Source organism: Bidens hawaiensis, unplaced genomic scaffold (genome assembly GCF_021521415.1).
Source record: "Bidens hawaiensis isolate Kalapana, Puna unplaced genomic scaffold, B.hawaiensis_p1.1 tig00045356_1, whole genome shotgun sequence".
NCBI lineage: Eukaryota > Viridiplantae > Streptophyta > Magnoliopsida > Asterales > Asteraceae > Bidens > Bidens hawaiensis.
In genome coordinates, this window is record NW_027498062.1 from 1 (window position 1) to 26,868 (window position 26,868).

The following is a 26,868-nucleotide window of genomic DNA, read 5'->3' on the forward strand; positions in this document are numbered from 1 at the left end:
GAAGAGGTATCGTTTGGCGGAATGGTCGTTGTAAACTATGGTTTTGGAAAGAACTAGGTAGGATCTAAATTTCTCAGAGGCAAAAACTACGGCTAATAACTCTTTTTCTGTTGTGGTGTAATTTTCTTGTGCATCATTAAGAGTTTTACTAGCATAATAAATTGGGTGAAAGTGTTTTTCTTTGCGTTGTCCGAGTACGGATCCAACTGCAAAGTCACTTGCATCGCACATGATTTCAAATGGAAGGGTCCAATCGAGTGTAGTCATGATTGGTGCGCTGACAAGTTTGTCTTTCAATATATTGAATGATTCAACACATTCTTCAGAGAAGACGAATGGTGCGTCTTTCTCTAGAAGTTTGGTCATCGGTCTAGCAATTTTGGAAAAGCATTTTGTGAAGCGGCGGTAGAATCCTGCGTGACCTGGAAAACTTCTAATGTCTTTGACTGAAGTTAGAGGCAGAAGTTTGGATATGGTTTTGATTTTTGCCCTATTAACTTCTAGTCCTGCTTGGGATATCTTATGACCAAGAACAATGTCTTCTTTAACCATAAAGTGACATTTTTCCGAGTTGAGTACTAAGTTAACTTCTTCACACATAGCCAACATTTTATCTAGATTTTTCAAACAATGATCGAAGGAGACTCCAAAGACTGAGAAGTCATCCATGAAAACTTCCATAGAGTGTTCGATCATTTCATGAAAGATGGCCACCATGCAACGTTGGAAGGTGGTCGGAGCATTACATAGTCCAAATGGCATTCTTTGGTAGGCGAAATTGCCATACAGACATGTAAAGGTGGTTTTCTCCCGATCTTCAGGATCAATGGGAATCTGAAAGTATCCGGAGAATCCATCAAGAAAACAGTAGAACATTTTTCCAGATAAACGTTGAAGCATTTGATCGATAAAAGGAAGTGCAAAATGATCTTTTCTTGTGGCGTCATTAAGCTTAAAGGAGTATAAATACCTCTTAAACCCTAATCCTTTCCATTTCCATCCATCTCTACACCATAGCTGATATACATCTATTTATACATCTCGAATCCCATGTAAAGTTATGTATATTTAAGGTTTTGAGTTCGGTTTAGTTCTTGTTTTGTTCTTCTTTAATTAATTTGGGTTTTGAGTCAAGTTTATTCTATGTTTATCATGTTTTAAATATTTTGGTGTCTTGCATGTTAAAACCTAATTCTTTCTATCATTTCATGTGAAGTCTACGTTCGTTTCTACTTATCAATGGTTACATGATTACTTCACTTAGTGCTTTGATTTGTTTTCATATAGATGGTAGCTTGTGAGTCAAGTAAAAGAAGTTCTAGAAGGTTCCTATCGATACTTGGAGTTAAAGGAAAAGATTAATCAAGATTTTACAAGTTGTATAATAAAATAAAAAGAAAATCCCGTGGCCCCCTCCTGGTACACGCCGCGCGGCCAGGGAGGCCAAGCCTGGTCGCGTGGTGCCTAGGTCTTATGTTCAGCTATTTTCAGCAAACCAAGCCCGTTATGCATTATATAAACATATCATTATAAACCTAGTGATATATACAACTTTGGGCAGCCAATTTTGAGAGAGAAACCAAGGGTTTGAAGGTGTTTTGAAGCTAGGAATCAAAGAGGATCAAGAAGTCTTTCAAGGAGGTGCTTAAGGATCAATTTACAAGGGTTTTAACGCTCTAACTTTCGTTCCTTGTTCATTGTTTTTATCATGTCTTTCCTCTTTGTTTTCAATACTTGTTTGGGATTGTTTTTAATATGATTCTAGGCTAGACTTCATGTCACCTAGGTTTGATGAACATGTATTAACTTGATTTTTTTGCTTTGGACGATCGTTTTGATTATGGTTTCGTTATATTAATAGTAAAGAGTTGATTTTGCTTTCATGATGCATATGAGTGTTTATTATCTTGGTTGATTATTAACTATTGCTTCACATAGATCTTTTATCTCTTGATTGTGTTCTTTAGATTTAGGGTTTATGTTTAATCATTACTTGGTGTTTTGATTATTGTGATTGAATAGACCTATTAGATCATAGAAGCTTGTTGATCATTGATTAGGATTTTGAATGTTCTGCTGAACTCCAATAGCTGTGAGGTGAGGAGTTGTTCATGTGTCTTGGTCAATTGCATTCTAGGTTAGATTAGTGACAATATTCTTGCCTGGTTATTGTGTTGATCCTTGTTCATGATGTCGTGTTTAGTTTATCAAGTTATCTAGGGTTTAGTGTTTCGTGAGATTGTTTGCTTTAGATACTATTAATTAACCCTGATTGATAACTGTGAGGAAATCAATCCAACTAATTGCTTAATAATCTAATAGTTATTCTTTAGGATTTTACTTAATGAGATCGATGGTCCTCTAGGGTTTGTTAGATGAATATGGTTAGAGATCAGTTTCATATCATATTAGTTGTCAATTTCTTGATGATTGTTGATGCATGGGATTCTTGCCTAGGTAGATTCCTTCTCGTATTGGTTTCGATCTTGTGTTTTATTGTTTGTTTCTAATTTACTTGTTCATTTACTTTCTTAATTTAATATTAGTTTAAAAACCCCCTTAAAACATTAATAATATATAGTAGTGTCGTAAGTCGAGTCTAATTAGTTAATTTATGTAATTTATAGAGTCCTGTGGGTTTGATATTCCGGACTTACTTAGCTTTAGTAAAATTGATCGGTTCACTTGCCGGTGTTTTGTGTAGTTGAGTCTTAGGTCTAGTTTTTATTACTTGTTTAATTTAGTTAATATTTAATTGACTGTTTTTACCACATCAATAGCCTACACCATCAAAAACATACACTTAAGCCAAACACTCTCTACTCTACTATATTCAACAATCCGAGACCAAACGAAGGTAAGAAGTGATTTATCTCAGCTGTACCAATACATTAGAACCAATGTTGTAAAAGTCGGATTCCAAAGCCTTGGAATCGACGATTCCTAGGTCCTCGGACATCAACCTTGCCGCCTTTTCCCAACTCGGGCACAATTACTTGCCAAGGTCTAACTCGGTCAAAAGTCGGAGTACTCGGGATCACTCGGCCTCCAAGGTCAACTCGGCCAAAAAATTTTTATTTTTTTTAGTTTTTTCTATTTTTTTTATTTTTTATTTTTAAGTAAAAAAATTAAAAATAACAACAAAACATGAATTTTTTATATTATGTTTTTTTCATATGAATTATGTTTATTTTGACATTATTATGCTTATCTTAACATATATATAATATCCAATAATTATTTATGTTACATTTATCATGTCCGAGTACAAGCCAAGTACTCCCCGAGTACTCCCTACAAGGGGGTCGGCCGCATAGGGACCGCCTAGCGAGTTTTACAACATTGATTAGACCCGACATCGCAGCCCCGAGATGCCGTATGAACCGTTTGGATCTAGATGTAGCTGTATTCGGGGTCGGCCGCATAGAGACAACAAGCTAAAACGAAGTATTTTTATTAAACTTGAGACCAACGAACATAATAATAATAATATATATGCAAATTCACATTACATAAAACACTACATAAAGAAAACATATTTGGCTAATTTGTTTCTAATCATTGTATCAGTTTCTGAATTCACACAAATATAGAAAACTAATAATTAAATTAATGTTTGTAGTTGAATTTATTTGGATGTTCACGTTGACTTGTAATGTAAAGTCAAAGTTTAAGAATTATTGTAATGTATGTTTGGTTTTCTATAAAATGTAGGAAATCAAAGACCCACATTAAATGGGTCTAGCAGCCCATGAAAACAATTAAGAGTCCACAAGAATAATAAACAAAAGAGACTAGTAGGTTGCCAATTAACTTGGAAAACAAGTTTTTCAACTATATATATCATGGTGGACGGCAATTATTAGGGATTGGTTTTGGAGAGGTAACGACAGAAGAAGGGGGCCACCCCTGTGGTGTGATTGGTGGCTGGAATTTGGAGCTCAAAAAAGTCACGAAAACAAAAATAACAGAAAGCTACCAAGCACACACGCAAGCACGTCAAAAGTCTCACACCAAAACTAAATCAAAGAAGCAGGCTAGCAAGAATGTGAATTAATTAAGCAAGCTAGCACACAGCTCAATTAATTTAAGCTCACAGGCTAGCAACTCAATTATATTTATATCTTTTTACGATGAACCGTATTATATATTTTATATTTGTTTCATTTGTAGTTATGATTGGCTAAATTTTTATACTGCCTGGGCTTGGATGAATACTTGTTAGACTCGTTCTACTTTTGGTTTTGAATTATTATTATTTGGTTCATGTTTTGGTAAAGTTTTTATTGTGTTTGGTTGTGATGCATATGCGTGTTTGGTATTAATTTATAATCAATTTTTGTTCCATATGCGTCTTTGTGAATGTCTTTCATGTATGGATGCATATTAGGTTACTTACTGTGTGTTTGTAACTAGTTTATGGTTTATAGTTAACGTATTCCATAGGAACGATATTGAGAGTTTAGAGATACCTTATATTCTGTCACTTGAGAGACCGGGAGGTAATTAAGTGTCGTTTGTTTTGGTCATTTGTGGGTTTGGGTAGTGATTGCACGGGAGTGAGTTACCCTAGATTTCTTTAGATTCTTACAGATCCGAATTATAACCAAATTTAATAAGAATACCCCTTTACGCCTTAGGGTGTTTTGTGATTAGAGAAACCGGGAGGTAATTTAATCTTTGGGTACCTTAGCATAGTTAGGTAAGGTGAGACCGGGAGGTGATCCGAACCATTAAACTATTGAGCTTTACACGATATTTAGGGTTCTTAGGTATTGTTGGTGAGACCGGGAGGTGATCTAGCTTACTATAGTTATTCCTTAAATTTCATATTTTTAGAATACGGTACAATTCATTAATCCATTGCCGAGAGTTTACGAGTTGACTAGTAGGATTCCTTGCCTAGGTAGTTGTTTCCCATATTTGAGTTCTAGTTCTATTTGTCCGTGTCTAGTTTAGAGTAAGTATTATTTATTTTATATTATTTAATATTTAATAATAAAAAAGACAAAAAAAATCATTTAAATCAATTTATTTTAAGTTATTAGTCAGAGTCTAGTTTAGGTGTCGCTAGTGTCCTTTGGGTACGATATCCGGACTTCATTAGGCTTTACTACAGTCGATAGGGTTGATCAACGAAACCGGTTCCTGGAACCGAACCGGTGGACCCGAACCGGTTCCTACCCGTTTTTTTGTTGGAACCGGACCCTATCTGATTCAACCCGATGATCCGTGACCGGTTCTTGTATTTCTGAGTGGGGGCGGGTAGGAACCGGAACCGAACCGGAACCGGTTCTGGAACCGAACCATCCGGAACCGGTTAGGAACGGGTTCTAGCCGTTGGATCGATTATAGCCGTTGGAAATCGTTTTTTTGGCCGTTTTTTGACCGTTGGGGTAAAAAATAGCCGTTTTTTGGCTCCCCCAAGCACCCCACTGTAACACCCCGACCAAAGGCGGATTATACATCGGGGCGCCACATATTGTTTCATTACTCGTGACACTATTGGGTGTCAATATTTAATAAATACATTCATTCGCGCACGCGCAGGGTAAACATAAATCATCATAAATCAATATATTATAAATCATAATATTCGAACAGCAATAACTTGTCTTGATACATTTTAATCTAGGTCAAAAATAAAGAAACTTCCTATGTGTCCACAAGCTCCAAAACAGCTACTGCAAACCTGAACATGTGTTAAAATAAACGTCAAACACTTGCGTGTTGGTGAGAAATCAAGTTTAATACAATACATAGATAACAATAAATCTGCGCGCAACACGTGTATGTCTGGTGTTTAACAAGGGTGCAATCAGATTGTGATCAAGCCTAAATAGATCATAGCTCATAGTTCATAGTTCAATCCGTGCTCCCAAATGAGCACAAAAACGAGAAAACATCTGTGCAAGTGTAAACAAAGAAAACCGTAAACGATAGGTCTCCCGTGTTCATCTAATGGATCCATGAAAACTTCGGAATAGGCCGAACAAAGCGGTTAATGATACACACATACAAATAACAGCCAAGTAAACGTCCTCAACACATGGGATACTGCGCGACTAAAGTTCATAAACAAGTTTAAGACTCTAAGTTTGTATGAACACATGAACATCCCAAAACAGTAAAAATAAAAAGGGATTAGGTACGAGATTATTCACTTGATAAACGATGTGGTGTAAGATAAAGCAAGAACCAACTTTAAACAAGCACAAGTTAACCTATAAATAAGATTATTGTTTTAATGATTGGCTTAAGTCTTGATTATAAGTTAGCATAATTAATAAGTAAGTTATTATATATAATATATATATATTACCGGAAAGCAGGGCAGAACAGGGAGGAAGACCGAGGCAGAGAGGAAGACGGCAGAGAGAGCAAGGGGCAAGAGAACAGGAGAGATTAAGTGTTTTGTGTGTGTAGTGTTTATGAAAATATTACTATTATTTATAGAGAAATCCTAGGAGACATGAATCCAGAAAAAGGGGAAAAGATTCCAAGACAAACAGAACAAGACAAAACAAAAGATAACAAAAGATATCCAAAAGCAAGAGATATCAAAAAGCATAAGAAAACAAAAGCAAAAGATATGGAAAGATATGGCAGCTGCAGGGGGGCAAAGGAAAAGCTGACAGGGAACAGTAAAAAGCATGGGCGGGTCAGATAAAGGTACTGGTCAAGCATGGCAAAAGCAGATCTCAAAAGATAATGTCAGTCACTTTATCTGCCAACCAATGGGGTTGGTGCGCATGCTGCGCCAAAAGTGGCTTTTCAGACATAAAGCAGATTAGGTCAACAGCTCAAAAGATAAGACAACACAAAAGCAACGGCTAGATTAAACAGAAGAAAACTCAAAGGGTTCAGCGCGAGAAGGCAGACACAGAAGGTCAAGAGAGCGCGAGCGCGAAGGCAGACATAACCAACCTTAACGCGTCACGGAAAGAAATACATTTCTAAGCGCGCCGCGGGAAGAATCACATTTCTTAGCGCGCCGCGGGAGGAACTAAAATTCCTAGTGCGCCGCGGGAAGAACTATAATTCTTCGCGCGTCGAGGGATGAACTACGATACTTAGCGCGCTGCGAGAAGAACTACAATCCTTAGCGCGTCGCGGGAAGAACTACCGTTCTTAGCGCGCTGCGAGAAGAATTACAATTCTTAGCGCACTGCGAGAAGAGTTCGTCTCGCGAATCGCTGAAACAGGTGGTCTTCACGCAGGCTTCCTTGCAAGGGGTCTGCGCAGACAACCTTAGGCGGGAAGGAACAAAAGAGTTAGAAGAAAAAGAGGGAAACAAGGCTTAAGGGCGGGACGGCGACAAGAGGGAAAAGAAGGCGGAAAGAGAGAAGGAGAGGGACGGGACGGCGGAAAGAAAGAGAGAGATAGAGGCGGGAAGGAAAATATATTATTATTATTATTAAAAATAAAGTATAAGTATAAATAAATATTAAATCATAGAAGAAAGAGATCGGGTCAGAGAAACGGGTACCTGGGTCGGGTCGGATCGGGGCAGATGTCACAGTCTCCCCTACTTTAAGAAATTTCGTCCCGAAATTTATCTCGAAGTAGGTTGCGCAGAGAACAGGTGCGGGTACTTGATCTTCATTTGATCTTCCCTTTCCCATGTAAACTCGGCTCCGCGCTTGGACTCCCAGCGAACTTTCACGATAGGGATACGACTGCGCTTGGTTTGCTTAACCTCGCGATCCATAATCTCAACAGGCTTCTCAACGAAATGCATAGTTTCATCAACTTGAACTTCATCAAGTGGAATGTGAAGGTTCTCGTCAGCTAAACACTTCTTGAGATTGGATTCATGGAACGTTGGATGCACATTACTGAGCGCGGGCGGCAGGTCAAGTCTGTAGGCAACTTTTCCCACACGCGCGAGAATCTTGAATGGACCAACATAACGAGGAGCAAGCTTACCCTTCTTCCCAAAGCGGACAACACCTTTCCAAGGTGACACTTTGAGGAGAACAAGATCACCAACTTGAAATTCGAGAGGCTTCCGCCTACGATCTGCGTAACTCTTCTGTCGGCTTCTGGCAGTCAGCAGATGATCACGGATCTTTGGCGATTTTATCGGTTGTCTCTTGAACAAGTTCGGGTCCTGTGATTTGAGCTTCTCCCACTTCGCTCCAACAAATCGGGGAGCGGCACTTACGACCGTAAAGTGCTTCAAATGGGGCCATACCGATACTGGAATGATAGCTGTTATTATAAGAGAACTCAATCAAAGGCAGGTGTGAATCCCAATTACCTCCAAAATCAAGAACACAAGATCGGAGCATATCCTCAAGAGTCTGAATAGTTCGCTCAGACTGACCGTCAGTCTGGGGATGATATGCCGTACTCATGTCCAAGCGAGTTCCTAGCGCAGATTGGAGAGATTTCCAAAAGCGAGATATAAATCGGCCATCGCGATCGGATATGATGCTCAAAGGAGTACCATGGCGGCAGACAATTTCCTTGACATAAAGCTGCGCGAGTTGCTCAACACGGTAGTTTTCACGAATGGGCAGAAAGTGAGCAGACTTAGTCAAAACGATCCACTATTACCCAAATGCTATCATGTTTGCTTGCTGTCAAAGGTAACTTGGTAATAAAGTCCATCGCTACACATTCCCATTTCCACGTAGGAATTTCTGGTTGTTCGAGCAAACCAGATGGGCGTTGGTGTTCAGCTTTTACTTTAGAACAAGTCAGGCATCTAGCTACGAACACAGCAATATCCTTCTTCATACCGGGCCACCAATAAGTAATGCGCAAATCCTTGTACATCTTATCAGCGCCAGGATGAATAGAATACCGAGATTTGTGCGCTTCACACAGGATATCAGCGCGAAGATTCTCATCAAAGGGAATCCAGATGCGATTAAGATAGCAGAGAATTCCACTCAGATTAGGGACAAAGTGCGCTTCCGCGCCACACGCTAACTCGGCGCGAAGGTTACCATTACTGATGGATGCGCGCTGCGCGTCACGAATACGCGATTCAAGGTTGCTTTGAATCGGCGCGAAGTGAAGCTGGGTGCGCGGCAAGATACAGTTAAGCTGGCAGGGTTTTCGGCTGAGCGCATCGGCTACCACATTAGCCTTACCAGGATGATACCGGATCTCACAATCGTAATCGCTGATGAGTTCGTTCGATCGGCGTTGCCTCATGTTAAGTTCCTTCTGATCAAAGATATGCTGAAGGCTTTTATGGTCAGTGTAAAGGATACACTTAGTACCATAAAGGTAGTGTCTCCAGATCTTCAAGGCAAAAACAACTGCACCAAGTTCGAGATCGTGAGTTGTATAATTCTTTTCATGAACCTTAAGTTGCCTTGATGCGTAAGCGATAACCTTGCCTCGTTGCATAAGAACACAACCGAGACCTTGGTTGGAGGCATCGCAGTACACGACAAAATCATCATTACCCTCAGGTAGCGCAAGGACAGGAGCTTCACACAACAATCGCTTGAGCGATAGAAAGGCTTCTTCTTGCTTCGAGCCCCAAATATACGGTTTACCTTTGTGCGTTAGAGCTGTTAAAGGCAAAGCGATCTTCGAGAAGTTCGAAATGAAGCGCCGGTAATAACCAGCTAAGCCCAGAAAGGAACGGATCTCAGAAGGAGAGGATGGCGTAATCCAGTTCTTGATTGCTTCAATTTTGGATGGGTCGACATGAATACCCATCTTGTTAACAACATGGCCAAGAAACTGTACTTCATCAGACCAGAATTCACACTTGGAAAGCTTAGCATAGAGCTGCTCGGTTCGAAGCTTTTGCAACACCAACCGAAGATGTTGCTCATGCTCGGCCTTGGTCTTAGAATACACCAGAACATCATCGATAAACACAATCACGAATTTATCCAAGAAAGGCCTACACACCCGATTCATTAGATCCATGAAAACGGCGGGTGCGTTGGTTAGACCGAAGGACATGACCAAGAATTCAAAATGGCCATAACGAGTTCGAAAAGCAGTCTTCGGAACATCTTCATCGCGGATGCGCAACTGGTGATAGCCAGAGCGGAGATCAATCTTCGAGAAACAAGAGGCACCTTGGAGTTGATCAAAGAGGTCGTCAATACGCGGTAAGGGATACCGGTTTTTAATGGTGAGTTTGTTCAACTCGCGGTAATCAATACACATGCGAAACGATCCATCTTTCTTTTTAACGAACAACACCGGAGCACCCCAGGGCGAAGAGCTAGGGCGAATGAATCCTTTAGCAGTCAACTCTTGGAGTTGGCTTGCCAATTCTTGCATCTCAGCGGGTGCAAGACGATAAGGAGATTTAGCCACGGGGGAAGCACCAGGGACAAGATCAATACGGAACTCAACTTCACGAGCGGGAGGGATACCAGGAAGATCATCAGGAAAAACTTCAGGGAAATCACGCACAACAGGGATATCGCGAAGCTTCTTTTCTTCAGCAGGTTTAACCACATGGGCTAGAAATGCAATACACCTTTTCCGCATGAGTCTTTGGGCTTCGGCGCAAGACATAAGTTTAAGACCACTGGAGGGTTTTTCGCCGTAGATATGAAGATCACCATTTTCTCGAGGTATGCGAATCAACTTCTTGGCGCAAATAACTTCGGCGCGATTCTTCGAGAGCCAGTCCATACCAATGATAACATCAAAGCTTCCAAGAGGCATAGGGATGAGGTCGATCAGAAAATCGTTTTCGTTAAGGTTAAGCGTGCAATCTTTAATCACTGAGTTTATTAAAACAGTTTCACCATTAGCCAATTCAACTGAAAAATCTTCTTTTAAGTTATCGCGCGGTCGCGCAAGCTTCTGCTCGAAGGCGCGAGAGATAAAACTTCGATCGGCGCCAGTATCAAAAAGTACAGAAGCATAAAATCCGTTAAGCAAAAATGTACCATTAACTACGTCATTATTCGCTTGCGCTTGGTGCGCGGTTATGTTAAAAGCTCGTCCACGCGTTACTTGGTTTGAAATCTGGTTCACCGGATTCGCTTGCGTAATCTGAACTTGTAGTCTCGGGCACGCGTTCCGGAAATGACTGGGATCACCGCAGTTATAGCACGACCTGGGTCGTGGGTTTTGGTAGGTTGGTTGTGGGTTCTGCGGGTAGACTGGTGGTGCTGGCGCAATTGGGTTGACGGGAGGGACTCTACAGTATTCGGCAGAGTGACCAACGCGGCCACATCGGTTACATTGTCGACACGGGGTTTGGTTTGGGTGGTGAAGTCTACAGGTTGGGCAAAAGGGTTGATTTCCTGTGTAAGGTTTCTTAAGTGGCGGGGCAGGGAGTGCGGGATTGGTTAAGGCATAGTTATGGACTACAGGAGGTGCTGGGTAGGTTGACAGAGGGTTAGGCGTATAAACTGGAGGTTGATAAATGGGTTGCTGGACAATGGGCGGGTTGGTAAGCGCATAGGCTTTGCGCCTGCGCTTGAGGTTGTTACGGTTTGAGGGTTCTGGTTTGGTTTCTGTTGGTTCAGGGGCAGTCTTGGTGGGTTTGGTTTTCTCAGCTCCCCGCAGGAACAGGGTTCCTGCTCTGACATGGTTGTCGCTGAGCACAGCGGCCAACTCAATGGCGTCAGAGAGGGTTACTGGGTTTCTGGCCCATACAGAATCTTGAATTTCCATGGGGAGACCCCCAAGGAATTTCTCTATGGCTCGGCGGGAAGGGGTAACAAGGTGAGGGACAAGCAGGCTTAGTTCATGGAAGCGCGTCGCGTACTCGCGCGCTTCACCGCTGTATTGCTTAAGATTCAAAAATTCTTCCTCCAGGCGCTTAACTTCGTTGGGAGGGCAGAATTCTCGCGTAAGAATTTCCTTAAATTCCTCCCAGAGCATGCTGGAAGCAGCTTCTGCGCCACGCGCATGAGCTACTCCATTCCACCATGTAAGCGCTCTGGATTCCAGGACACTGGAAGCATACAGGGTTCGTCTGTCTGAGGGGCATTGGGTGTGGAGGAAAGTGTTTTCTATTTTCTCAAGCCACTGGAGCATCACGGTGGCTCCTTCAAGACCTGTGAACTTTGGAGGGTTACCCGCGTTGAAGGATTTAATGTTATAACTGGAGGTATTATTTTGGCTCAAGGCTTGGGCTCTCGCGGCGGCCATTTCCTGGGAACGTTGCTGTCTACGCATGCGCGAGGCTTCTCTTCTCTGAATTCGGCGAGATAGCGGAGGCATTCTATAAAAATTTTAATTTTAGTTAATATCTTGGTTTTAGCGCAAAGTTTTAATCTTATAAAGCTTGGTTTCACGGAGTCAGTTACAGTCAAAAGTTAAAGTAAAATAAATGACCCTAAATGCAGACTTAATAAAGGTAACAAATTCGAATCAAGAATCGACAATTCATGTATCACCATGACTTTTCAATCTTCAATATAAAATATACAAGAAAATGAGTATTGGAGAGTGACAATTCATGTATCACCATGACTTTTCAAGTCTCCAACCTCAGAATCATAATCGTAAATGGGAATTAAAAATCAACTATTCATGTATCACCATGACTTTTCGGATTTTCAAACCCAACAAACGAATATGTAAGTAAAATCAATAAAATCGAAATTCAACAAAAATCGAAATATCGCGAAATAAAACATAAAATCATATACTGCGCAAGCGCGAGCATATTCATAAATAACGAGTAATTAACAATAATCGCGCGAACATGAGATTTCTCTCATGCGCGAGAAGGGACTCTTAGGTATTCTAGGCCGTTACGTCTAACCACCTATCCTAAAGTCAACGAGCTCTGATACCAATCTGTAACACCCCGACCAAAGGCGGATTATACATCGGGGCGCCACATATTGTTTCATTACTCGTGACACTATTGGGTGTCAATATTTAATAAATACATTCATTCGCGCACGCGCAGGGTAAACATAAATCATCATAAATCAATATATTATAAATCATAATATTCGAACAGCAATAACTTGTCTTGATACATTTTAATCTAGGTCAAAAATAAAGAAACTTCCTATGTGTCCACAAGCTCCAAAACAGCTACTGCAAACCTGAACATGTGTTAAAATAAACGTTAAACACTTGCGTGTTGGTGAGAAATCAAGTTTAATACAATACATAGATAACAATAAATCTGCGCGCAACACGTGTATGTCTGGTGTTTAACAAGGGTGCAATCAGATTGTGATCAAGCCTAAATAGATCATAGCTCATAGTTCATAGTTCAATCCGTGCTCCCAAATGAGCACAAAAACGAGAAAACATCTGTGCAAGTGTAAACAAAGAAAACCGTAAACGATAGGTCTCCCGTGTTCATCTAATGGATCCATGAAAACTTCGGAATAGGCCGAACAAAGCGGTTAATGATACACACATACAAATAACAGCCAAGTAAACGTCCTCAACACATGGGATACTGCGCGACTAAAGTTCATAAACAAGTTTAAGACTCTAAGTTTGTATGAACACATGAACATCCCAAAACAGTAAAAATAAAAAGGGATTAGGTACGAGATTACTCACTTGATAAACGATGCGGTGTAAGATAAAGCAAGAACCAACTTTAAACAAGCACAAGTTAACCTATAAATAAGATTATTGTTTTAATGATTGGTTTAAGTCTTGATTATAAGTTAGCATAATTAATAAGTAAGTTATTATATATAATATATATATATTACCGGAAAGCAGGGCAGAACAGGGAGGAAGACGGAGGCAGAGAGGAAGACGGCAGAGAGAGCAAGGGGCAAGAGAACAGGAGAGATTAAGTGTTTTGTGTGTGTAGTGTTTATGAAAATATTACTATTATTTATAGAGAAATCCTAGGAGACATGAATCCAGAAAAAGGGGAAAAGATTCCAAGACAAACAGAACAAGACAAAACAAAAGATAACAAAAGATATCCAAAAGCAAGAGATATCAAAAAGCATAAGAAAACAAAAGCAAAAGATATGGAAAGATATGGCAGCTGCAGGGGGGCAAAGGAAAAGCTGACAGGGAACAGTAAAAAGCATGGGCGGGTCAGATAAAGGTACTGGTCAAGCATGGCAAAAGCAGATCTCAAAAGATAATGTCAGTCACTTTATCTGCCAACCAATGGGGTTGGTGCGCATGCTGCGCCAAAAGTGGCTTTTCAGACATAAAGCAGATTAGGTCAACAGCTCAAAAGATAAGACAACACAAAAGCAACGGCTAGATTAAACAGAAGAAAACTCAAAGGGTTCAGCGCGAGAAGGCAGACACAGAAGGTCAAGAGAGCGCGAGCGCGAAGGCAGACAGAACCAACCTTAACGCGTCACGGAAAGAAATACATTTCTAAGCGCGCCGCGGGAAGAATCACATTTCTTAGCGCGCCGCGGGAGGAACTAAAATTCCTAGCGCGCCGCGGGAAGAACTATAATTCTTCGCGCGTCGAGGGATGAACTACGATACTTAGCGCGCTGCGAGAAGAACTACAATCCTTAGCGCGTCGCGGGAAGAACTACCGTTCTTAGCGCGCTGCGAGAAGAATTACAATTCTTAGCGCACTGCGAGAAGAGTTCGTCTCGCGAATCGCTGAAACAGGTGGTCTTCACGCAGGCTTCCTTGCAAGGGGTCTGCGCAGACAACCTTAGGCGGGAAGGAACAAAAGAGTTAGAAGAAAAAGAGGGAAACAAGGCTTAAGGGCGGGACGGCGACAAGAGGGAAAAGAAGGCGGAAAGAGAGAAGGAGAGGGACGGGACGGCGGAAAGAAAGAGAGAGATAGAGGCGGGAAGGAAAATATATTATTATTATTAAAAATAAAGTATAAGTATAAATAAATATTAAATCATAGAAGAAAGAGATCGGGTCAGAGAAACGGGTACCTGGGTCGGGTCGGATTGGGGCAGATGTCACACCCACTACTAGTATAAATAGGTATTTGGTGTCATGGGTTCATCACAACACTCAAAACGCAAACCCGAACGCAAAAAAATATAAAAAAACGCTATTACAACGTTTTGAGTTCTCTAATCTCTTGTTTTCTCTTCTTCTATATTCATATTTGTTGTTATGGCTGCCTCACAATCATCGGTTGGTCAAGGTTCCAACGCCGAACCAAGTTTCGTTCGTATTGTACCTCATAATCGTAATCAAGAGATTTGGTGCAATTGGGATTTGGTTGAATTGAGTGACCATTCATTGAAGGCTCGGTGCAAGTTTTGTGGGGTTTGTTTAAACCCACTTTCGAATTCAAATTTGAAGAAACACATCGAAAAACCGTATTGCAAGGCGTTGAAAAAGAACGTCGATTCGCAACAAACACAAATGGATAGTGAAGGCGGAATATTTACATACCAAATTGATCGAGTTCAAGATCGTATGGCGAAGTTTGTGATTCAAGAAGCTTTGCCGTTTAGTCACTTCGACAACCCTCGCTTAACCGCCATGATTCGAGATACGCTTCAACCACAATACACTCACGTAAGTCGTCATACTCTTAAACGTTAATTTTTAAAATTGTGGAAGAAGGCCAAAGAGGTACTAATTGCATATTTTGAAAATATAAATACGGGAATAAACTTAACTAGTGATGTTTGGTCGGCTCCACATGGTCTACCCGAATCTTATCTTTGTGTCACCGCTCATTGGGTAGACCCGTCATCGTGGGAAATGATGAAACGCACCATTGCTTTCGAACTCTTTGAGTATCCACATACGGGAGATAATTTGTTTGAAATTTTAGATTATGTTATAAAAACTTATAAATTAGAAAATAAAATATTTTCAATGGCATTTGATAACGCGTCGAATAATACATCGGCGGTTGATAAATTAAAATTAAAATATACGCCGATTTGCAATGGTGTATTTTTTCACTCAAGGTGTGTTGCACATATCATTAATTTAATCGTGCAAGACGGACTTGCTTCGGATGAGGTTACATCGGTTATAAACGATTTTAGACTAATGATACATGAAGTTTTTAAGAAAAGTAAAAAAAGACAAATGGAATATAGAAAATTTTGTAAAGATACGGGAAGAAAAGCTTTGGGAGCTAATTGGGATGTACCTCATCGATGGAATTCCACTTGCATAATGTTTCAAAGTGCTTTGGAACAAAGAGAAACTTTACAAATGTTTCATTCTAGTCTTGCCGAGAATGATTTGGCAATCCCCTTTTCAAATGAGAAATGGGAAATTATCAATGACTTATCGACTTTTCTTGAAGTTTTTAAAACATCAACTACGAAACTATCGGGAACGTATTATCTGACAAGTCCCTTGGTTCTTTCGGAGTTATTTTTAATGGTTAACAATCTTAAAGAATTTAAAATAAAAGTCCAATGTTTTCAAACATCATATTACCAATGAAGTTTAAATTAAAAAAATACTTTCTTGAATTGCCACCGGTTTTTACTTGCGCCGCCGCTTTAAACCCAATTACGGGGGTTGAATGTGTGATAGACGAAATTTTTTCAGCCTTAGATATGCATGAAGTTGACCCAAACTTTTCAACAGAGGCAAAAAATTATTTTAACTTGAATTTTAAATTTATGTATGACTTTTATTTAAATAAATATGGGTCAAACATACACATGCCTATGCCGGGGGGGTCTTCATCAAGTTCAAGTGCTACTAGAGTACGAGATCCCATGATTAGCCTTATGAACACCGTTCGCAACGTAACGGCTAAAAAACAAAGGGGTAACACCCCTTCAAGCGAACTAGGAAGGTATAGTGCAAATGATTACTCTACCGGTTTATCCGAAGAGGAATATGACACTTTTGATGTTTTGGCTTGGTGGAAGGTAAAGGAAACCGAGTTTCCGATTCTTGCCACCATGGCTCGTGATTTACTAACCGTCCAAGCTTCTACGGTAGCTTCGGAATCCGCTTTTTCTCTTAGTGGCAGGGTAATATCGGTGAGAAGAACAAGACTAAATTCGGAGTCGGTGGAGATGTGCATTTGCTTAAAGGATCACTTGGACTCAATCGATCGTATTCAACACGTAACGACTCTCGAAGATGAAACACCACTTGATGTTCGAGTGCACGACGAACAAGAAGGCATTTCTACAAGTAATTCCGAGGAAGAAGTCGCCGCTCAATAATTACGACGAACAAGAAGGCTTTTCTAGAAATAATATGTCACAACTTTATATTTATAAGTTTAATGTTTTGTTAGTTTGTTTTTGAAGATTTTAAAACATGTAACCTTTTTTTTTGAAGTTATTAAAGTAAATAAAATGAATTTTATGTTAATTGTTTTTTTTATTTTTCATGTTATACAAATACGAATCGTAGTTTAGAATCCAAATCGCAAACGAAAAACGAAAAAAAAAAAATTTTTACACTGTAACCGGTTGGAACCGGTTACAGTACAGGAACCGGGTTAGGAACCGGTAAGAACCGGTTAGATAGGTTAGGGGTCCGAGGGTGGGAGAACCGGTTCGGTTCCCTAACCGGTTCGAGCCTGGAACCGGTTTAAAATGGGGTTTTGAATATAGGAACCGGTTAGGAACCGGTTCCGGTTCCTAGTCCCAAACCGTTTTGAACATCTCTAACAGTCGATAGGCACACTTGCCTGTCTAGTGGTCTAGCATTAGGATAGTCTAGATTTATAAATTTAAAACTAGAGTGTTTAGGTTAGGTTAAGTTTCTATAGACCGTTTTGCACATCAACGACTTATACGTGGAGAAGACTTATGCGTTGGAACAGCTTATACGCCTAGAATAGCTTATACGCTTATAGGACTTATACGCCACAAATAAACTTATACGGACTTGGTATGATTTTATAAAATAAACGAAAGATAAACAAAGTATGTGTACGTAAACGACATATATTGACTTATATGATATAAGGACTAAAAATAAGCAATTAATTAATAATGAAAGGTAACGTTACAATGAAGATTTAACTTGATTAAATAATTAAACTTCAGTTTTCTGATAAGGTTTTTAGTAAAGACTTATTTATGAAAATAAAATTTTTTCAAGCTGAGCTGGCAGCTTAACCCCAGCCAGGGTCTTTGCCCCTTGGACCCCGCTAGGGTCTGCCGCCCCTAAAACCCCGCCGCGAGGGGCGCTGCCCCCGACCGACGTAGCTAGGGGTTACAATAAATTAGAAGTATGGATAGCTAGAAGTAGTTAATTGATACTATGATTAATACACAGTTAGTCGTGCACAACTCAAGAAGGGCATAACAATAAATTAAGAAAGTAACCGTTTACAGGTGAGTTTTGATATGGGCTAAATTATATATAAATATTATAAATATTTCTCACACTTTTGAGTGGTTTGGGGTGTGTTCATTTAAATAAAGTTAATTTTAGCTCATGTTTAGATTTTGAAAAGGTTTCATGTGACAACGAGCTAATATTGAATGCTTTTTCTTAAGTTTGATCTTAATGAGTGAATATCTAAATGAACCCTCTATATTATTATTACCCAATCCTTTTTTGTAACAATCAGATAATACAAACGTCAATGATGGTTTAATAAGAATTATGTGATATAAATACTAATTAATGAATTGATATTATACTAATTACAAATTGTTGGTTTGTTATTAGTAACATCTAAATGATAATTAATGAGTAAATGGCTATTTGGAGACTTCAGTCCATGCAACGAGTTGAGTTTGAAGCCCACAAGTTTAATTGCTTTTGGTGAAAGTAAAGGCCCAAACGAGAAAGAACTAATTATATTGGCATAGTGGGTATGGCATGAAGGCTTGGAAATTAATAAAAGGGGTTTTTTAACCCTAATGTGAGAGGAGGACGTGAACAGGGGGACGAAATCAAAGCCACGGCAGCCTTGGCTGCCTTGGAGAGGCCATAACACTAACTCAGATTGGTGGTGGCTTTGGGAGTTCGAAACTAACAAAGAAGAAAGAAAAACAAGGAAGCAAGCTCCCTGACACCTTAAAAAGTCCACGAACAAAATCAAAAGAAAGAAGAAATAATAATTATTCAAGCAAGCAAGCCGGTGAATTAATTTAACCAGGCACACAGTTCATTAATTAAAGCAAGCAGGCTAGTAGCTTAATTATTTTTATTTCTTTTACGACGAACTGCAATATATATTTTATATTTGTTTCATTTGTAATTATGATTGGCTAAACTATTAGATTGCCTAGGTTTGGATGAATACTTGTTAGAATCGTTTTATTTTTGATCGATTATTTTTTATTTGATCATGCTTTGGTAAAGTTTTTTATTTATTTGGTTGTGATGCATATGCGTATTTGGTATTAATTTATTATCAATTTATTGTTCCATATGCTCCTTTGTGAATGTCTTTCATGTATGGATGCATATTAGGTTACTTACTGTGTGTTTGTAACTAGTTTATGGTTTATTGTTAACGTATTCCATAGGAACGGTAATTGAGAGTTTAGAGATAACTTATATTATGTCGCTTAAGAGACCGGGAGGTAATTAAGTGTCGTCTTTTTTGGTCTTTTGCGGATTTGGGTAGTTATTTCACGGGAGTGAGTTACCCTAGACTTCTTTAGATTCTTACAGATTCGAATTATAACCGAATTCAATAAGAATACCCCTTTACGCCTTAAGGTGTTTTGTGATTAGAGAGACCAGGAGGTATTTTAATCTTTGGGTACCTTAGCATAGTTAGGTAAGGTGAGACCGGGAGGTGAACCGAACCATTAAACCGTTGGGCTTACATGATATTTAGGGTTCTTAGGTACTGTTGGTGAGACCGGGAGGTGATCTAGCATACTTTAGTTATTCCTTAAGTTTCATGTTTTTAAATACCGGTTAGCAATCATAATTCCAATTCCGAGAGTTTACGAGTTGATTAGTATGATTCCTTTCCTAGGTAGTTGTTTCCCCTATTTGAGTTCTAAACTGATTTGTCTATGTCAATTTTAGTTTAAGTATTATTTAATTTATAGTTAATAATTAAAAAAACACAAAAATCAATTAAATCAATTTATTTAAGTTTTTAGTCAGAGTCTAGTTTAGGTGTCACTATTGTCCTGTGGGTTCGATATCCGGACTTCATTAGGCTTTACTACAATCGATAGGTACACTTGCCTGTCTAGTGGTCTAGCATTAGGATAGTCTAGCTTTATAAATTTAAAACTAGAGTGTCTAGGTTAGGTTAGGTTTTTAATAGACCGCGTTTTGCACATCAAGTTTTTGGCGTCGTTGCCGGGGATACTTAGGCGATAGCGAAACTAGCAGTGATTGAACTTAATTGATTAATTGGTCTTTTTGTGTCTTGATTTGTGGTGTGTCTTGTGAGTTCGTGTCTTAGATTTAGCGCGTCTAGTCGTCTTTAGGATAATTTAGTTATGTGTTTTATTTCGTCGAGTCTAGTTAATATGTTTAATAGATCGAGTCAGTTTAGGAGTATTTTATATAGAAGATGTTGGAAAAGAGATGATGTTTGAAAGAGCAGAACAAAGAGAACGTGAAAGACTTCAAAAGATTAAGGCAATGGAGGTCAGACTTGATAAGTTGATCGAAAGAGAAACAATTCGTAAAATAGAGGAAATCGAAGCCAGACTTGATAAGTTGATAGAATTAGAAAGACTCCGTAAGATAGAGGAACTCGAAGCTAGGTTAGACAAGATAAGTTCTAGATATCTAACTGAGAGTTTGTCTTACAAGGAGCGTGAAGCCGTCTATGAAACGGATGATGATTTCTGGGATGATGGTGATGGGGCCATGATAGAAGAGATGGAGTTGGAGCTACCTGATTACATGAATTCGCGTGAAGATGTCGTTATGGAGCCACTTGACCAGATGGAAGATGACGAAGAGGAGGAGCATGCACCATCTTGGGAGGATGAGTTTGGTGATGAGTTAGTGGGTTTACCAGTTTTTCAAGAACATGAAGAATTTGACACTGTTGGCGATCTTATCTATTTAGAAACACTAATCATGGGGAAGCAACAATGGAGATCAAAACAACATCAGAAGAAGAAAAGGAAGTGGCAAAGGAGGATGATCAGAATATGGTGGTAGTTGAGTCACCACATCATGTGAAGGTTAGCAAGTCTGTGAAGGAACTAGATAGTGGATCGCCACCGAAATCGACAAAGCCATAGAAGAGGGCGCGGAAGTTCTTGGATCAGCACATTTTGAGGGTTCAAAAATGGTACATTAAGAGTTATAGGAGAACACTAAAATGCAAGAATAATCATTTTCCTCATTATATTTCACGTATTAGGTTTGGTCCGGTTAAGTATAAGTATTGGTGGTCCGACCCGTTTGAATGTTTTAAAATGATTTTAAGTTTCACTATGTGCTATTTGTTTAAATATGTTGGAAGGGTGGAAGTAAACGGGTTAGACCGAGGTTGGATAAAGGAAAAGCCTCCTGATTGAGATTTCAGGAGGGAGTCTGGCTAAAGACTCTTCTGTAAACTTAGCGCTTCCCGGTAGGCAACCCGGTAGTATGTTTTTGCTTTTATTTTTATTTTTATTTTTGGGGTTTCTTGCTTTCGTTTGCTGGCCGCATGTTTTCTGTTTTTCTTTCATGTTGCTCCAGGATTGCTTGTGGAAGGTTGATGATACATGGTCTGATTCAAGTGGGGAGGCAATTTGCTTATTGATTGCTGATTTCATTCGTAAATGACAGTTTGGTAGAGAACACTGGAATATGAGGCTTTCGTTCGAATTGGAGGGCACGGAACACGACTCGCAAGCAATATCGTCATATTTACCAGGGGAGTCTGTTCCATTAAAATCTGTCTTTTTCCTGTCTCATTGAGGACAATGTGACATTTAAGTTTGTGGATGGGAAACTGACGTTTTTATATTAAAAAAATATATAAAAATATTTAAAAAAAATTGTCCCGAATATTTTCACGAAAATATTTGCAAATAATGGAAAATGATAGAAAAATTTGATATTGGTTTTTAAAACTAATATTATATATGAGATTAAATAAAGATAACGTACTAAGCTTGGTATGTGTCGGTAGGCCCAACTAGCTTTGAAAAGTTTCCCTTGATTATTATTAATATATTTAATAAATCATAAACCTAGTGGGTTCTCATCTTGAGAGGGGATAGTGACGCTAAAAATTCAATAAGGTATAGGAAGTATTACCGTAATCTAACTACCTTGAGGTGGTGAGAATTACATGCACTTAAAATTAGCACACCACTCTGTTTTATGAAAGTAAAAAATGAGTGGTGGCGCCCGCCATGTCCATTTTTTATACGAGCTTAGATAATAGTTATATATTTTTAGGGTAAAAGATGCCTAAGTGCACCAAAAAAAAACAAAACAAAACAAAACAAAAAAAAAACAAAAAAAGAGAAAAAAAAGTATGTTATGATTATTCCAAGAATTGGTCCGAAAAGCAAAAGAAAGAGAAATTATGTATTGTAAAATGCCAAAAAAGCATTCTCAAAAATAGAAAAAGAGGCCAAAGCGCACATACTAGACAGGACTGAGAGTTTACGTGTTACCAAGGGGATGGTGACTCTGACGATATATTATTGGGACTCAAGGTTTTTAGTCAATAAATATTTTCTTAGGGAATATATAGGACAAAGTCCAATAATATTTAGGACATGCTCGTACGACCTCACTTGACCTATCATCAATATTTCCATCTAAGTGTATTTTCTTCTTACCATTAAAGGGTTTTTGGTTTACAGTGATAGGTTGAACCAGTTTGTTTCAACCCGATTTAAATTGTCTTGGTTATGCTTAAGATGGGGGTAAGTGAATCTATAACCCTTTAGGTGTGAGACCCTTAGGTTTATTGATAATACTTGAACTAATCGTCAAATATGGTAGGGGGCATGATAGGCTGGTGGCTGGGTTTAAGTGGACAACAATATCGGCAATCGCAGTTTTTGCGTTTACCTGTGCTTAAAAGATAACCTATATGTTTTATAGATCAGTTTCAAATTATGATTCCATTGTGAAATAGCTTTTTCAGGGACGAAAAATGTTTAAGTGGGGGTATATTGGATATGGGCTAAATTATATATAAATATTATAAATATTTCTCACACTTTTGAGTGGTTTGGGGTGTTTTCATTTAAATAAAGTTAATTTTAGCTCAAGTTTAGATTTTTTAAAGGTTTCATGTGACAACGAGCTAATATTGAATGCTTTTTCTTAAATTTGATCTTAACGAGTGAATATCTAAATGAACCCTCTATATTATTATTACCCAATCCTTTTTTTAACAATCTAGATAATACAAACGTCAATGATGGTTTAATAAGAATTATGTGATATAAATACTAATTAATGAATTGATATTATACTAATTACAAATTGTTGGTTTGTTTTTAGTGACATCTAAATTATAATTAATGAGTAAATGGCTATTTGGAGACTTCAGTCCATGCAACGAGTTGAGTTTGAAGCCCACATGTTTAATTGCTTTTGGTGAAAGTAAAGGCCCAAACGAGAAAGAACTAATTAGATTGGCATAGTGGGTATGGCATGAAGGCTTGGAAATTAATAAAAGGGGGTTTTTAACCCTAATGTGAGAGGAGGACGTGAACAAGGGGACGAAGTCAAAGGCACGGCAGCCTTGGCTGCCTTGGAGAGGCCATAACACTAACTCAGATAGGTGGTGGCTTTGGGAGTTCGAAACTAACAAAGAAGAAAGAAAAACAAGGAAGCAAGCTCCCTGGCACCTTAAAAAGTCCACAGCCAAAATCAAAAGAAAGAATAAATAATAATTATTCAAGCAAGCAAGCCGGCGAATTAATTTAACCATGCACACAGTTCATTAATTAAAGCAAGCAGGCTAGTAGCTTAATTATTTTTATTTCTTTTACGATGAAATGCAATATATATTTTATCTTTGTTTCATTCGTAGTTATGATTGGCTAAACTATTAGACTGCCTGGTTGTTAGACTCATTTTATTTTTGGTCTAGGATTATTTTTTATTTGTTCATGTTTTGGTAAAGTTTTTAATTTATTTGGTTGTGATGCATATGCGTATTTGGTATTAATTTATTATCAATTTATTGTTCCATATGCGTCTTTGTGAATGTCTTTCATGTTTGGATGCATATTAGGTTACTTACTGTGTGTTTATAACTAGTTTATGGTTTATTATTAACGTATTCCATAGGAACAGTAGTTGAGAGTTTAGAGATAACTTATATTATGTCGCTTAAGAGACCGGGAGTTAATTAAGTGTCGTCTGTTTTGGTCTTTTGTAGGTTTGGGTAGTGATTGCACGGGAGTGGGTTACATTAGACTTCTTTAGATTCTTACAGATTCGAATTATAACCGAATTCAATAAGAATACACCTTTACGCCTTAAGGTGTTTTGTGATTAGAGAGACCAGGAGGTAATTTAATCTTTGGGTACCTTAACATAGTTAGGTAAGGTGAGACCGGGAGGTTACCCGAACCATTAAACCGTGGAGCTTACATGATATTTAGGGTTCTTAGGTACTGTTGGTGAGACCTGGAGGTGATCTAGCATACTTAGTTATTCCTTAAGTTTCATATTTTTAGATACCGGTTACCAATCATAATTCCAATTCCAAGAGTTTACGAGTTGACTAGTAGGATTCCTTGCCTAGGTAGTTGTTTCCCCTATTTGAGTTCTAAACCGATTTTTCTGTGTCAGTTTTAGTTTAAGTATTATTTAATTTATAGTTAATAATTAAAAAACACAAAAATCAATTAAATCAATTTTTAAGTTTTTATTCAGAGTCAAGTTTAGGTGTCGCTTGTGTCCTGTGGGTTCGATATCCGCACTTCATTAGGCTTTACTACAGTCGATAGGTACATTTACTTGTCTAGTGGTCTAGCATTAGGATAGTCTAGATTTAAAAATTGAAAACTAGAGTGTCTAGGCTAGGTTCGGTTTTTAATAGACCGCGTTTTGCACATCAAGTTTCTAGCCCCATTTCCTTGTTATGTTTATGGGGCTATGTGCATACTCGATGTGAATAGTTAATACACTTACCTTAAGTGGTAAGTGTATGCCATATATGATATGTGTGATAGTTATTAAAGTTATGAATGAATGTTTGTCGGTACGTGAACGATCTTCGAATATTGCACATATCGCCAAGGAAGGTAAGTGTTAGAATATGTAATTGTGTATAGAGTATGTATGAATGATAAAGCAGGGTATTGTAGAAATCGTATGATTGATAGTATGGAGGTATGGTTGTGCGAATGTAGGGAACAGACCTTAATAATACCTGCGAATGTAGGGAACATACCCTAATAATATCTGCGATGTAGGGAACAGACCCTAATAATATATGCGAATGAAGGGAACATACCCTAATAATATCTGCGTATGTTATAGGGTGAAATACTCTTTATATATATATATAAGAATGTATGTACGAAAGAAAGAATGGAAGTATGAAAGAATGTAAGAAAGGTAAAAAGTTAAGTATCTTATATGTATCTTCGGATTCGTATATGTGTAACTATGTGAATGTATTGTATGATGCCTGATTAACTAGAACTCACTCCGCGTAGCTGACTTTTAGTATGCACGTAGGTAAATAGAGTGAAGCAACTAGCTTGAGGGAGACACATGACATGAATTGAAGAGGCTGGCATCAGAAGATCTGTCATGATGTTTAAATAAGATATTTAAGTTATGTTTTAAAGACAAGTTATGAATGTTTTGTAATGAATTTTTGAAGTTTCATTTATTCCGCGAAAGTTTAAATTAACTCTGATATTCTGAACTGTGTTTACAAGTTAATCCAACGCTAAAGTAGGGCACCGGGACCGGGGCCTTACACTCATCCTTCTCGTTCATTACTACTGTCATTCCTCCCTTATTGGGTACTACTTGAACTGGACTAACCCAAGGTGAATATGAGATTGGGTATATTAATCCGACATCAAGGAATTTGATTACTTCTCTCTTCACCACATCTTGCATGTTGGGATTGAGACGTCTTTGATGTTGGACCACAGGTTTGTATTCTTCCTCCATGAGGATTTTTTCGAGTACAAAAAGAAGGACAGATGCCCTTGATATCCATGATCTTCCATGCGATAGGCTTCTTATGGTTTTTAAGAACCTTAAGAAGTTCGTCTTTCGCTTCTTTAGAAAGGTGATATGAAATAATTACTAGGAGTTGAGAGTCGTTTTCTAGAAAGGCATATTCGAGATGGTTCAGGAGTTCTTTTTAACTCTAAGGCTGGTGGTTCTTCGATTGATGGTTTTAATTTTTCATTACTTTCAGTGATCTCACATACTACTTCTGATGCTTCTTGATTGTTGTTGTTAGCATCGAGATTTTTGTTTTCTAAAATGGGTTTGGTGACAGTTTCGGTTAAGACTTGTGTTTCTAGTTTGTTACTGATGGAGGAATCTCGCACATAGCAACTCACGATAGAATCGATGATGTCAACACAGTATAATGTGTCATCGTGATGTTGTGGATGTTGCATAGATTTTCCTATGTCAAAAGTGATTGCCTCGTCATTGACCCTGAGAGTTAGTTTTCCGGTGCAAACATCAATAATAGCCTTTGCAGTGGTTAAAAAGGGTCTTCCTCCATGTCTAGAATTACAAAATTTACTGGGAAAACAAATTTGTCAATTTTGACAAGCATGTTTTCAACAATACCCTAAGGATATTTAACGGATCGATCAGCTAACTGAATGCTCATGCGGGTGGGCTCTGGTTCTCCAATCCCTATTTTTGCAAAAACCGCATAAGGCATTAAATTAATACTAGTTTCTAGGTCAGCCAGGGCATTGCTATCAGACAAATTTCCTATGAGACAAGGGATAGTAAATCTACTTGGATCGGTCATTTTTTGCGGCAGTTTGTTTTGGAGTAGAGCTGGACATTCTTCACTCAAGGTGTCATGCGAGAGTTCCTCCAGCTTCCTTTTGTTGGTCAGCACTTCTTTAAGAAACTTTGCATATTTTGGCATCTGAGCAATGGCTTCAACGAAAGGGATGTTGATGTGGAGTTGTTTGAAGAGTTCTAAAAACT